At 51.8% G+C, this 14,417-nt stretch overlaps 1 protein-coding gene across 2 annotated transcripts in view; it reads right to left on the bottom strand.

The window, feature by feature from the left end:
* Positions 1–14,417, bottom strand: part of RBPMS2 (RNA binding protein, mRNA processing factor 2) — a 52,657-nt gene that overhangs the window by 2,641 nt on the left and 35,599 nt on the right. Inside the window, exon 7 of one of the 2 annotated variants that reach the window (XR_004002297.1) lies at positions 10,786–10,939. The exons of the other annotated variant lie outside the window; for it this stretch is intronic. The gene's annotated coding sequence lies outside the window, so the exon portion shown is untranslated. The remainder of the gene's footprint in view (positions 1–10,785; positions 10,940–14,417) is intronic. 2 annotated transcript variants of the gene reach the window in all.

Genomic DNA, 14,417 nt, shown 5'->3' on the forward strand with positions numbered 1-14,417 from the left:
CCTGTGGCATCGTAGCCCTTGTCTTAAACACACTGACAAGTCATTAACCAGCGTACTCAGTCACACCACTCAGATTTGAGTCTAAGGCTAGGTCTACACCAGGAGGAGTCAGCGCAAGATCACGTAGCTGAAGTCGGCGTATTTTAGGTTGGTTTACCTGGCTGTGAGGATGGCGGAGAGTCGACCACTGCTGCTCCCCTGTCGACTCAGCTTCCGCTTCCCACCGCAGTGGAGTTCTAGAGTCGATAGCAGAGCAATCGGGGATCGATTTTATTGAGTCTACACTAGACGCAATAAAATTGATCCCCAATTGATCACTACCCCCCGATCTGGCGGGTAGCATAGATATACCCTAAGACCCCAAGCACAATCTGCCTTTTTAGACCTGAATACCATGAGCCCTGGCAACAGTTTCCTGGGGGAGTTTACCTGGGGGCTTGGAGAAGTGTCACTTCTCCAACACCATTAGAGTGAGAGGGTCCTTTCACACCACACTTCTCCCAGTGAAGCTGGGGAGGAAAACTTCCTGTGAAGGAAGAGGGAGCCACCAGCTGACTGCCAGGCACTCCTCTGAAAAGATCACTCATGGAGTCACTGTAAAGGGCAAGTACATCTGATAGCAGCAAGACAGACTAGCATGGGGGGGGCACGTGCACAGGTTGTTACAAGATACATGGGCTACAGAGTTTGGGGGTAGAAAGCTTCTCAAGTTGGCCTGCTGAGTTCCAGCTGTATGGGAAGTGTCTAATATTGCAACTCATGAGGAAGCTGGGGGAGGGGAGGGGGTTTCCCTATTGATTATTTAGATATAGCTATGACATCAAGTTAGTTACAAATTCCCACTGACTCAAACCTTAAACTAAGGACATAGGAGACTCTGGGTGGAAGGAGGCAGAGTACCAATGCCCAGCAGCCCTGGTTAGCATTAGGGAAGGAATCAAGAGTACACTCAACTGGAAGGAAGTCATGGGACATTTGATTCTGTCCCCCAAATAGGGCACGTGGAGGGGGAGGGAACCTACCTACACCATCAGGTCTCATGCCCTGCCATAAGGTCTTTAGTGTCCAGACCCATGCAGGACCATAACCTTACATCTCATCCACAATCCAGCAGAACTGCATCCCCTAGGGGAGACTGAAAGGTGGCACAGCACTGTCACAGAACATGGCTTCAGCCTCTCTGCCTGGGCCTGGCCAGAGGCAGCTAGTACCTACATCCCAATCCTCCTCCACACAACCAGCCCTAGTACATGGAGAAAACAAAGGGAGGACTCCCTATTGCTTGCCAACCCCTTTTGCGAAAGGAGCAACACTGATCAGTCAGGAGATGCTCAAGCCACCAGCAAGGGTGCTGGGGGTTATCAAGCCATCTGGCATTTGTGAAGACCCCAGCAGGGTACACCACAGTAATTATACTAGTGATCCTGGCACATGGAACCCATGGGTCACTTGCTGTGGCATTCCTGCTTCATGCAAAGTCCCCCCTCCTTATGGCAATGTATGCCCACACACCCACCCACCCCTATTTCACCTGGGCCTACAATCCTGCCCCCAGAAGAGAAACCCGAAGGACAAGCCTGACTCCGACTCGATCAGACAGCTGGTACAAGATGGGGACATGCCCTTGGCACAGCTGAGTCACAGGGCCTACTTGTGGCTTTCCCCTTCACTAAGTGAGCCAGACTCAGCACTGCAACCCCACTCCCAGTCACTGGCCCAGTACAGCTAGGAGGCCAGGAGGGAGTAAAAAGAAAATAGAAATAAGATGGCCAGATGTCTATTCTGCCCATCTACTTTCATCCAGCCTGCTAGCAGGGGTATGTGATCCAGTGAAGAGGCCACCAGCATATGGGAGAAACATCACTAGGATGCAAAAGTGTTTGGTCCTCATGGGAAATTCAGTCACATGTCCATAGCACAAGGAGGGATGCTCTGGAACAGCCATGACTACCACTGGTGGATAGCTGCTACTTAAGGGGATTGGGAGCCTTGGCCAATATCAAGACCTATGTCCTAGAGCTTCTTCTCCCCCCGTCCCCCAGCAGAAGGACATTGCCGTGCCAGCCTAGTGGGATCAGCCCTACAGAAGGGGGTGCACCCAGGATCCTGAGAGCAGTCAGAAGTGGAGGCATTACCATGATGCAGCAAATAGGGAAGAAACATTTCCTGAGCCTCAAGGTGACCTGCCCCACTGCCTTGGGCTAGCCCTCTCCCAGCCTGCCCTTGGAGATGCCATATACCTAAGCCAAGTGTACACAGCCCCTAGAGCTGAAGGGCTGTGCCACTCTAAATGGGGAAGCTCCCAGAGGACAATCACTGGATAATCCCAGCTCTGCCAGGGGAATGAGACTAGAAGCCTGGCAGAGGAAGAGCAAAGAGACTGCACAGGCCACTACCGAGCTAGAAAGCCTGATTTAGCTCAAGTTAGCAGAAGGTCCTTTACCTTCCAATTCCTCCATTAGAGGACACCACCATATCCTGCCCCGTGTTTAACAAACAAAAACACCCATTCCAATCGCTAATAGCTGGCACTGCCTAGCCCTGCAAGGTGCCAGCCTCACCACTGACCAAGCATCAATGCCAAGAAAGAGCTAGAACTCTGTGCACCTTGGCCTCTTCGCATCAGAGTGAGAATGGCAGCATCACGAAGACTATCCATTTCAGAGGGAGACACTGCAGAGTTACAGGAGCAGATGATTGTGTCCAGGCTGCTGGCAAGTGGCACCTTCCCTGTGGTAGAGGCTTTAAGCCAACACCACTAGAAGTTACCTTGGAAGAGTCTGCAATAAAGTTCCACCTCCAGCCTGAGGGGAGGGGGCACTCACTTGGTGTTTAGAGCTGTAGCTACAGCCTGTGAGGGGTTAAGCCAGTTATTTCCAGCTAATCCCTTACAGCCAGCTGCTTGCTACAGACACACTAGAAAGCAGTGGTTTGTATTAGTCACCACACTGGCTCTCATGCAGGCCAGGCTGGGGGATGCCACAGGAAGTGCATCAAGAGATCTAGTCCATGTTTGATGAAAGCTCTGCAAGCAGAGGCTGTGCACCTCTGGGTATGAGGAAGGTGTTGGCATGCTGGGAGAATAAGGCTGACTGCAGGCAGATGAAGATACTGGAGATTTTCCAACCCAAGTGCTGGAAAGCCAGACCCCTCAATCCTGCTGATACAGCTGCACAGACCCAGTATTGAGGGCCCAGGTCTGGCAGGGGTACAGACAGTAAACTTGCTCTGTGCTGTGGCCTCTCCACAGAAGGAGCAAGTTGTTCACAGAACAGACTCAGTTGTTCTTAAAAGTAGATTCCAAGGCAGCCTGAGTGCCATGTGTACAGCAAGTCTTACTGTGCAGGTAGGACATTGGATTCCTAATATTAGCTCCTTTCCAGCCATCCAGTGGATTGCTGCAGAAAAATGCCATTCAGAGGCTGTGCTAGAAGCCCCCTGTGGTGGGAGGGGTTTGCAAGTGGGCTGGCTGACAGACCCCCTGCTTAGTCACTGAGCATATTGCATCATCTAGCTCAATAGAAGGAAAGCTGGAGGAGTCTTCCATCCCGTGCCATAGGTATTCTGGACATAGTTCTCCCAAAGCTGTGTGACTTTATGCTGTTTCTTTCCTTTAACACACTTGCTGCCTTGCTCCCAACCCTACTTGGCAGCAATAGGGTCAGTCAGGAACAGCCTTTCAAGCTTAAAGGTTGGTACAGGCTGAGGCAGGGTGAGCAGACCAAAGCTGCATTTGAGCCCAAGAAGTGCAGTTCAGAACCAAAACCTTCCCAGCATTGGGATCTGGGGCTCATTTGGCCCATCAGGGAGATGGGATGTCTGGGGGGTTGAGATTGGGCCAAGAATTTCACAGCCCTGTAAGACAGGGCATTCTGCATTGATTGAGCCATAATACCTGCAGCCGCCTTTTGAGAGGAGAGAGAAATCACTCCTAGGAGTTGCAATGGAAGCAGACGACCTACTGCAGGCAGCCATATGGTCCTGGACTGAGTTTTAAGGGTAGCTGAAACAGCCTGAAATTGTCAGAGCTAGAGTATTGCTATGATCCTGTCAGTTCAGGGGCTGGATTGACAGCCAGCCACAGAGACGGGGGTGCTGTGGGTTTACAGGACAGGAACAGCAGAGGAAGTCCCCGCATCCTCCCCCGCAACAGCCCTACTAATCTAGCCTAGTGGGATGATTGAGGCTAATGGCCCTGTTAATCCCTGGCCCCTTTGAAACTGCTGCTGAGTCTAGTTTCAAGTGGACTTCTTGTGCCAGTCACATGCATGGTGCTTCAGACATAGCAGGACCATCCCTGCCCCAATGAGCTTGCAATCAAAGCCTCTGTTCCCACTGTCACTGGCACTCAGGTCACTTCATGTTGCACCCATTCATTCATTTTAAGGCTAACTGGCATCCACAATATGGCAGCCACTCAGACATGGCTCCTCATCTACATGTGAAAGATGAAGCCTGAACCCACTAGTCCCTCCCAGGCTGCAGGAAGCTCACCAGCCTCGGGCATGCAGAGGCCATGCCAGGCACTGCTGGGTTGTATAATGGTAGGGTCTCCCCCTTCATCCCCTTCAACCTACCAAACTCTGGACTGGATGCAGAGCCTCCAGCAAGGGGATCTGGCTTAATTGCCAGAGGGCAGTAGGGAACAAGTTTCAGCTAGGAAATAACTGGGTGTGTCACACTTCCCCCATGGTACCAGCAGAAGGACAAAGGCCACAGCAAATCTGAGCTGGAATTAGAATTCCAATTCTCAGCCCATTAGGGACTGTCTACACTGCACACCAAGCCTGGGTTTGAATCAGGTTTGAGCCCACCCCACCCCCTTTGTGTGGGCTCACATCAGCAAGCACCAAGGACCCTGCTGGGGGAGAGGCAAGTCAGACCTGAGTCACAGCAGGACCTGGGCTCTAAGCCCCATCATTCTGCAGTGTAGATGCAGCTCAAGCAACAGAGCTCAGTCAGAAGGCCTGAGCTGCACAATATGGATGTGTTGGTACAGCTGAAACACCCAGGTCCAGCAGTTGTAAACCCAGGTGTTTCCAAGCCTATGCTTGAGCATCCAAGCCTATGTCCCACTCCTGGTTTACAATGCAGTGTAGACTTAAGTTTAGAGACCATCATGCCCATCCTCTTCAGGAAGATGCAGTCCTGCTGTGGTGAGCCACCAGGGCCTAACTTTCCAGAGCCTTCTCCTGGGGCAATTCCCCCTTGCTGCTTATCCTCTCCTTCTCACATAGCTCTCCTCTGGTCCCACTGCACCAGGGAAAGGAAGTCCCTGTGAGACAGGTGATGAATCCAGTTACAGATTCAGGCCAGTCACTGCTGCTCCTTGCCAGTTACTATGTCACATTTCAAAGTCCTCCTCCTCTAAACATCCCTCCACACACAGGGACAGCTAGAGTTTATACAAGTTTCCCATACTCCATGTCCTCTCTGTCCCTCCCCCACACCATCTGGAATTAGTTTCTTCCATCCTCCCCCTTTATGATGTAGTGTAACCTGGGCCAGCAGCCTCTGCTGCAGAGAGGATCCACCCCCAGAACTGAGCTGAGCTTCCTTCGCAGGGGGCTGAGGAGACTGACTCTTGTAGAACCAGGCTGCAGCTGCCAAGCACAAAGTATATGCCAAAGAGGATCCTAGATCTAGCCCTTGTTCAGTCTCTAGCAGAGAGTAGGGGGTCTCACGGTAGAAAACCTGGACTCTTATCCAGGTTTCACCCCCAACTCCTCCCAATATCCACACACAAGTCTGAGGTGGCTTTGGAGGTGCTTTAAGCCAGGTGAGAGGACCCACTTCAGGGTGTAAACCCCACATTCCACAAGGCCTGCACAGCACTGGAGACATCCGCCTCCTCGCCTGCTGCCCAGAAGCTCATACCAAGCATCCCCTACAGGACTGGGGCTGGAAGAGACACCAGCTTCGGCCCTAGGGGAGCAGTGTATTCTGAGCACCTACTACCACCCACCCACCCGTTGGCCTGGCAGAGGCAGCCACCACTGCCTGCACCTGCCTCCAAGATGGAATTGCTGAAGACTAGCTCCCCTGCTTGGAGTGGGAAAGACTGCAGGAACCTCCATGAACACCTCAGGATTGTTTCTTGGATTGTGGCTAGAACAGACATACAGCAAGGATGCTCATGCCATCTTCATGTGTAAAGGACAAACAGGCTGGGAGAGAAGCCACATTCCTGAGAACTAGAGAAATTGACCAGTTAGAATTGAGAGCTGCAGCCTAGTGGCAGTCTGAGGCAGACTCCTTTCCTGGAGGGAGATAGTCAGTTCCCAGGGAAGCTTACTGAAAACAGGAGGTAGAAAATTGTAGGTATATCCCAAGATGCCACCAGTTTCTGCCATTGTAGGAAATGGTGGAAGTGTGAATGGGGTAGTTATGATAGATCCAGGGACCTACAAGTGTCTCCAAGCCTCTGCTCAGGTCAAATGCACAGCTGAAAAGGAGAAAAATTCAGACTTGTCCTGAGCCAGTGCTGGGAGGCTACAATGGATAGAGGAGTTTCCTGAAGACAAAGTGATGCTGCTGTCTCAGTCATTTCTAGAGCCACATCAGATCAGGCTCTAGAGAGACTTCAGAGACACCAGCACAGAGTCCAGAGAGTGAGCTGCTTACTGGAACAAGGCAAAAAGCCTGCCATGGGACTTAGATGAGTACTTTAGAGGTAGCCCTCCACAATTAGACATTTGACACAAACCCTGCTGAGATTCTCCTGTATAGAATGACTTGGCACTTGTTCATTCCCCAGTGCTGGCTCAGGTCCTAATGGACTGGATAGGAGAGTGAATAATGGTTTTTGGATTTGTTCGTTCACACCATGGCCATTGAGAGAGATGATCCCAGAAAAAAAACGCACTACAGGACAAGAGCTTTGCCGAGTCTTCCTCTGTGAGGCCACTCAACTCATACTGGGAGAGCTTCAGGACAGGGACCACATATTCCAATGTCTGCACAGGACCTAGTACAACAGGGTCCTCATCCCAGGTGGAAGCTTTGGCCGCTTCCTTGCCCCAAAAGGGTTTCTGTAGGATGAGATTTAGTGGAGAATTTTGTGCACCCAGCTCTTCATCCCTTGTCTGAGCACAAAAAGACCAGCATTCCCTCAAGCTTGCCTTGCACACCACAGCTACTTGCCACTTCAGAGCATCAGCAGGGATAGACTTTAGGGTCTTCTCCAAGGGCACATGGCTGTATCAGCAGCAGCAGCGAATCTACCACTTAACAGCCCATGAGCCAGCCACCAGCCCTTCACACTTGCAGCAGCTCCAAGTGCTTCCCTGCATAGCACAGTGCAAGGATTTGCATTTTTCCCCTTGTCCTTCTGTTCAGAGAGGATTTACTCCTTGGAAATAGACAGTGACCCAAGCTACCGTTTGACACTTCAAGTCATCTGGGAGCTGTAATGTTAGCATATAAGAAGCCAGAAGGCTGAGCTAAGATGACCCAGCCAGTCCACTGCTCTCCAACCCAGTTAGACCTGTCCCTGGATTTCTGACCAGAGAAATATTAGGAAGGGTGAAGACTCACTCCAGTCTGTGGTAAGAAAATTGGAATGTTTGTGGGAGAAGAGTTCAGTCACCTGAGCTAACCCAATCCTTCACCTGCTCTCTGTGCAGGACTCCCACTACTCAGCCCCATGGACAATCTGTCAAAAGGATGAGCAGCCCAGGGCAGCCACCTAGGGTATGTCTACACAGCAATTAGACAGCTGCAGCCTGCCTGTAATGCAGCTCTCAGGACTGGGGTTAAGGGGCTATTTATTACAGTGTAGACACAAGCTCTGGGGACCCTTCCACCTCACAGGGTCTAGAGTCCAAAACATCTATGCAGCAATTAAGCAGCCTGTTAACAGGAGTCAGCTGACACAGGCCAGCCATGGGTTTAATCAGCGTAGACCTACCCATACACTCCTGTATTGCAGAGGCGCTGATTACTGCCCTTTGCATTGCTTGCCACCTTGCACAGACAAGAGCTAATTTAGTAGTTCTCAGAGGCAGGCTCAGGTTAATCAAAGGCACCCAGTGCAGCCTCTAGCTGACTGTACAGTAAATTCTGCTAACAAAAAAAACTCCAAGCTGTCAGCCTCAAGCCCCTCATGCACAGTAATGAGACTGACTTTGCACCATGCCCTGGATGCCAGACTAGCTGGCTGAGGGAGCGGGGTAGACTAGCATGAATTCAGAGTCCCCAGCACTGCTCCAGAAGAGTCTCCTGGAGTCAGACTGCAGCCCTAACATGCTGAGAGTACTCGACACAGAGCAGGAAGGAATGTGCTGTCTGGCTGCCAAGAGAGCCAGCCGCGGGCTGTTAGCGGCTGCACTTCCAGCAGGCTGCAGGTCAGTGTGCCAGCCACCACCCTGCCCTGCAGGCTGAGGTCTTCACAAGATGGAGATGCCAGCTGAGCTCAGCAAGAGCCAAAGGGAGCCCTCTGCCACAGAAAGGAGACTAGAGGGAGAAGTGGTTTCAGCTCGCACTGCCTCCCTGCCATTGGGGCCCACTCTGGATTGCCTGGAAGTTACACTGAAGCCAACACAACACGAGCTCTCCAGCTCCAAGCTCTCCTCTACTGGGAAAGTCAGATGGGCTTGGCTTCCTACATGAGATCTAATGTCCTGGATGCTCTCCAGATGGCTTCAGACCAGGACTCTGCAACAGTCCTATGGCCCTGAAAGCAGTTCCCCCAAAATACCAATTGATAGAGGTCACCTCAGTGCTCACACTACTTGGCCTTTCTGCCACCCAGCCATATGGCATAGCTGAAGTCACTGTCCAGCACTACAATGGCTTTCAGTCCTCTTCAGCAGGAGCTGAGAGCTATTTGAGCATCTGCTCTTCTCCAGAGAGATCACCTGCAGTCCCCCAGGACCTGTCCTACCTATCTAACATCCCCTCACACACATCTACCTGCTGGGTACCAGGGTAGTCAGCTGCAGCTCCTCCCTACAGAGGCAGCCACCACTTTCAGTTCCAGCAGGACACAAGCCCTCAAGTGAGCAGCCAGCTCCCATTAAGCCTGGGCAAGGCAGAAATATCAGCTGGGAGGGGAAAGCATGTAGCTTGTCACTGACCTCCCCTTCCATCGATGGGCTCTGCCGCCAGTTGCCAGAAAGCCTCGGGTTCTGCTGCCTCCGTACCAAGTCTGGAGAGCTAGATGTTAGCACAGAGGAATCCCTTTTCCACCTCCAGCTCACTCAGGGGATAGCACCCCTTCAGGGAAGGAGCTGACCAATGAGCCATGCATACGTCACCTCCTGGCTGTGTAGCTCTGTGGCTGGATGCAGAGGCTGCAGCAGCTGGCCTCTGACAGGCTACACTGCTGAAGAATACATCCCCTTGTGCTCTGCTCTCCACCTGTATCCAATCCATGTCCGTGGGAAATACTTGGTTTTTGTTCCTGGTCTTGGCTACATACAGACCTGCCAAGGCAGCCGTGAGCCAGGAGAAGGCAGCCAAGAGAAGATAGGGTAAAGCACATGGGAGCTGGAGAATCGCTTCAGGCACTGAAGCAAGCTTCCAGAAGCAGGTTGGCTCACCCAGTCTGCCTGCTCTGAGCTCAGTGAGGTGCTCTTACGGGAGAGCTGTGCCACCAGGGGCCAGGCACAGGAACAGAATGCTTATTGAACAAGTTAGATTACAAGAGGCCCACACTCCCCCATGCAGAGCCTAGGTCAGACTCTGGCCAGCACTCTGCAGCAGGGGCACTACGACCCTTTGACTCTGCAGCAGTAGGGGTTATAGCAGATCCTTACTTTGCACTTCTAGATAGACCAAGATAGCCTGGCCCCGGATCCAGCCTGGCCCCTTCCTGAAGGGCCATGTTGGTATGGGGCAAATTGACCTGCCATGCCCACAGCAGTGCCTAAGCCACAGGAAGCAAGGGTCCTGGTCCCTACACTGGCTCAGAGATTGCTCCAGGAGCAGGAAACACCTCCCCTGCACCTCTTCCTACTGCAGTTCAGGCCAGGAGAGCCGGAGTGTCCCTGCACGGCACCTCTAACTCCTCTGCTTGAGTAGAACATTGTGGTGATGGCAGATGTTCTGCTGCAGAGACCCCACATTCTCCCCTGGCACTGGGGAGCACATTGCTGTGCTGCTCTGTGCAGTTCTTCCTCGCCCCAAATTCCCCACATATTAGTTAGGGTTCTCTGGAGCAGCCTTCCCGGCAACACTGGCAGTCCGCTGAGAGGAGCTGAGCCCCAGGCAGGAGCTGGCTTTGTTTGTGCTAACTGGGGGAGGAAAGATGAAGGTTAGACCTGACAACGTGGGGCTGAGTCTATCCCCTTCGGAGAGTCTGAAAGGAAGTGCCTGACAAGTGCTGTTCTCGAACGTGCACAGTAGAGAATTTAGTTGTGTACTTCCGTCATCACGTCGCTTGCCTCCCCCACCATGTGACATGAGTGAGACAAGGGTGTGGCCAATCGCCTTGGAGGGGGTGGCTGGGGAGAGATGAACTCCTTTGATGCCTAGTAGCAGGTTTTTCCTGCCATGGTTCAATGAGGTTCCTCCCGCCTTGCCCCTCAGCCTCTGACAGGGCTAAGTAAATCCTAGCTTGTTGGGGAGAAGTTCAATGTAAGATGGTGCCATGCTGTGGTGCCATATTGTGCTGTCAAGTTGGAGATGTGGGTTAGAAAGAATGCCTGGCATCTCATTCCCCAGGCTCTGGTGGGTGGGTAGCGTGAGGCCCATGCACTGATTGCCAAGGAGATATGGGCTACAGAGATGGGCAGAAGCTTGCAAATCCCGCTGTGCACCCTGGAGAAGAGATGGTTACCTTACCAGTCTTTCCAGATGTGGGGGCCATCACGCTTAGGAATGAAGCTGTAGGACAGCCACTCCACTAGCAGCAATTAGGCATCACTAGGGTGTCCCATCTCCAGGGACAGCTCTGAGCTTCAGGGCTAGCCTGCGCTGGCATCATGGCTGGCGTTCACTAGGGACATCAAAGGAGGGATTTGAGAGAGGGAGGGAAGGCAGATGGTATCATTTAAGTCAGTGATTGGCCACTGTGGGAGTCCCCCTGGCAGAGGCTTGCAGCCAGCAGCATCACACAGTAAGCAGTCTCAGGTGTGCCAGCCCATTGGGCTATGGCATCATCTCTAGGAGGGCCACAGCAATGCCCAGGTAGTATTGGTAGTGAGACGGGTAATAGTCAATGAGCAGGTTATTGAAAGCTCAAAGCTACTTGAGACCCTAGACCAGCCTCATACCACCGCTTGCCATCTAAGCAGGAGATATGTGCACCAATCCCAAGGAGCCAGCTTGGCTGGAACTATTACATTGAGTCACTCCTAGAGTTATAGCCAAGAAGGCAGACAGTATGCACCCCTCCAACTGCCATGCCACCAGGGGATGGGATCCCTCAGGGATGAGCCATGTGCCCAGACAAGAGCCACATGTCACAGGTCTGGCTTTACTTGGGGTACTTTAATAATTTGTTAGGGGTTCATATTGCACATTGTCTCAGGCCAGGAGATCTAAAAGAAGTGTTACAGGAGTGTCTCCAACAGGCTGTGAAGCTGCTGAAGCCTAGTGTAGGGGGACTAGGTCCCACAGTGCAGGGGAACATCCAGGCAGACCAGCATTTTTGCTCACCCTGATTTCCTGGGAAGGAGCAGCTGCAGTGATGAACCTGTGGAAGTGCTTGCATGCTGCATCACAGCCAGAACAGTGCCTGTCTACTAGCCACCATAGCCAGTGTGGATGGAGGACTCTGCCAGTGGTCTGTTTTGTTACGTATTGAGAACTGGGTTTGAAGGCCACTTACTTGGCAAAGATTTTATCCACAATTCAAGAACTACAGTCTTCACTCTAATCTCACCCCACCCTGCAGCCCCACCTAGTTGGGCCTCTGCAGCAGCAGAGGGCTCCTGCCTATGGAATTAGCTGTTGCCAGCTCAGCCACCCAAGTAATGTTTAACTCCATACATTTTTATTGGGCACCTGTGGGAATGCCTGAGGACTTGCCAGCTAGAGATCACAGCATGGGGAGAAACCTGGTAATGACTCAGAGCTGCAGGAGAGGATGTTCTTCCCAAAACTACTTTAATGAAGAGACCTGATCAAACTACAGCCCTTTGCCAGATAGACACTCCTCCTCTTCCCTGCCTGCCCCCAGAGTGGGAAAGGCCAGGTGAATGCTACTTGCATGTGAATGAGCTGTACAGACTTCTACAGTTTTGGACAAGTTAACCCATTACTGCTCCATTCTGGCTGCATGGGCTGTACTGTAGCTAGTGCCATCTGCCCAGCCACCCAGCACAACATGGCAGCACTGCCTAGGGCAGAGCTCCTGCTAGAGGGCATTAGCTCCAATACTGCTGCCTGCTGGGCATCTAAGAGGAATTCTAGACATACCAGCCCTGTAGAAGTGGAGCCAACTGAAGAGCTTTTAGAGGATTCATGAGCTAGATGGGCAGAGCCGATCTTGTAAAGCAAGTGCATTAATCTCCCTCTGCATAGGCACTGATTCCATGGGTGCTCTGAGACTGGAGCACCCATAGGGAAAAGTCCCTCTCCCCATCAGCACCTCTCCTCACACCTGCAATCAGCTGTTTTGCAGCATGCAGGAGTCGGGGGGGGGGGAGAAGATGGGAGAGGAGCAAGGATATGGCATGCTTGGGGAAGGGGTGGAATGGGGGCAGGGCCTGGGGGTTGAGCACCCCCCAGCTCAAACGAAAGTTGGTGCCTGTGCCTCTCTGGCTCAAGTCCTAGGGAAGGTTAGGTGAGGCTTCCTGGTCTGGGTAAGCTTCAACTGGGACTTACCTTTCAAGGCCATTCTTGTAAAATGTAGTTGCTGCAATTGCTTCCTTTCCTCTAAGGATCTCAACAGCCTAAGGCTGTATGGAGAGGCACAGTATGTGACTCATCTAGGAACCCTGGTCATTCTAGAGTACAGTATCCCAAGTCACTACTGGCCCATTTAGGATAGGCATGCGTACTTGCCATGTTTAACAGCAGTGCAGGGACTTGAGCAACCAAGCGATTGTCAATCAATACAAGGGCAGACCACTCTCAGTCCAGCCCTATGCAGCTTAACAGCCTGCTGGACCTCACCTACATAGTAAAATGCCAAACCATTGGCTAAAGAGGCCCAGCTGGGCAGAGGAGGTCTCTCCATAGTTCAGTTCTGATGGACAGAATACAGGACACAAGCCTATGTGCCAATGCCTCAAGCAGGGGATGTCAGAGCTACACAGCAACAAGAGCAACTAACCACAGCTCTGTTGCACATCGACTGAAACCAGACACATTAAGATGCAGCAATACAGAGCTGAGGCTCCCTGACAAGGTTAACTATCCATGGTACCTCTATGGCCTCACAGCCCAGTGGCCCCACCCTGGGAGACAAGGCTGGGCTCTTAATCCCCACTTCCAGATGGGAAACTGAGGCAGAGCCAGTGACTTGCTCAGGCCACCCCAGGCTGTTTGTGGCAGATCAGGGGTCAATTCCTGCTCTTCCATGGTCTAGGCAGGGGTCTAGCCACTGAACCTTCCTTCTTCTGCCTCCCCATAGTGATGCCATGCTAGGTTTAAATTAGCACATTGTGGGTCCCAGATTCGAGTTAAAAGCTTGAAGGTTCTTATCCCTCTTCCCTTGCAGGGCATCACAACAGGCAGAAGCACCCAAAACCTTAACATGTTTGGATTGTGTTTTCAGTGCAATGGTCAACAGGTGTGTGGGGGTTAGTCACTGGTCTGGGCACCATTATAACATCCTTGTACTTTGTCCTTAAGGATTCACACTCAACCTTAGCTCCATTTTAGTGTAGGCAGCCTTGGAATTCCTTGGATTTTAAGAGAAAAAAAATCTATGCTAACCTTTAACAAGGAGCCCAAAAATAATGCAATGGCTCCATATTCAAAGAGCTGGTAGTAAGAGCCTTAAGTCTTTTATTTTAACTTTGAAAGGGCAGATTCACAGGCATGCCAAAGCAGCCTGCAAGCTCCAGTTGTGAAGCTTTATCAAAGCAGCCACAGCAACCTTGTAAATCTGATCCTTGCCAGAGGCTGGAGCTAAGACACGGACCTCAAGAACCAGGCTCCCTATGGGTACCAAGGCTTCTGCCTCAGTTCACCTCCAGGGCTGCCCTGGTGCAGCAGAGCCATGGGGAGCCTCTTAAACACTGCTCCCCAAGCTAGCATATGGCCACAGAACATCAGAGATGATTAACAGGTGGGCAGAGCCATCTACCAGTGAAGTGACCTGACACTGGACCAGTCTACCTCATTTCTGGAAACAAGATCACTGCACACAGACAAGCTATGGAAGGGCAAGAATTGGTGGAGTTTGGATTTGTCATCTGAGCTGTTGACCTCACCTTGTCTATAGCATAACCATTAACTCTGCCTAACTATTACTGAGTTGATTCAAACACAGCCTGTGCACAAAATTCCCATTAGTTTTAGCA

The sequence above is a fragment of the Gopherus evgoodei genome, chromosome 10 (genome assembly GCF_007399415.2).
Source record: "Gopherus evgoodei ecotype Sinaloan lineage chromosome 10, rGopEvg1_v1.p, whole genome shotgun sequence".
Taxonomy (NCBI): Eukaryota; Metazoa; Chordata; order Testudines; family Testudinidae; genus Gopherus; species Gopherus evgoodei.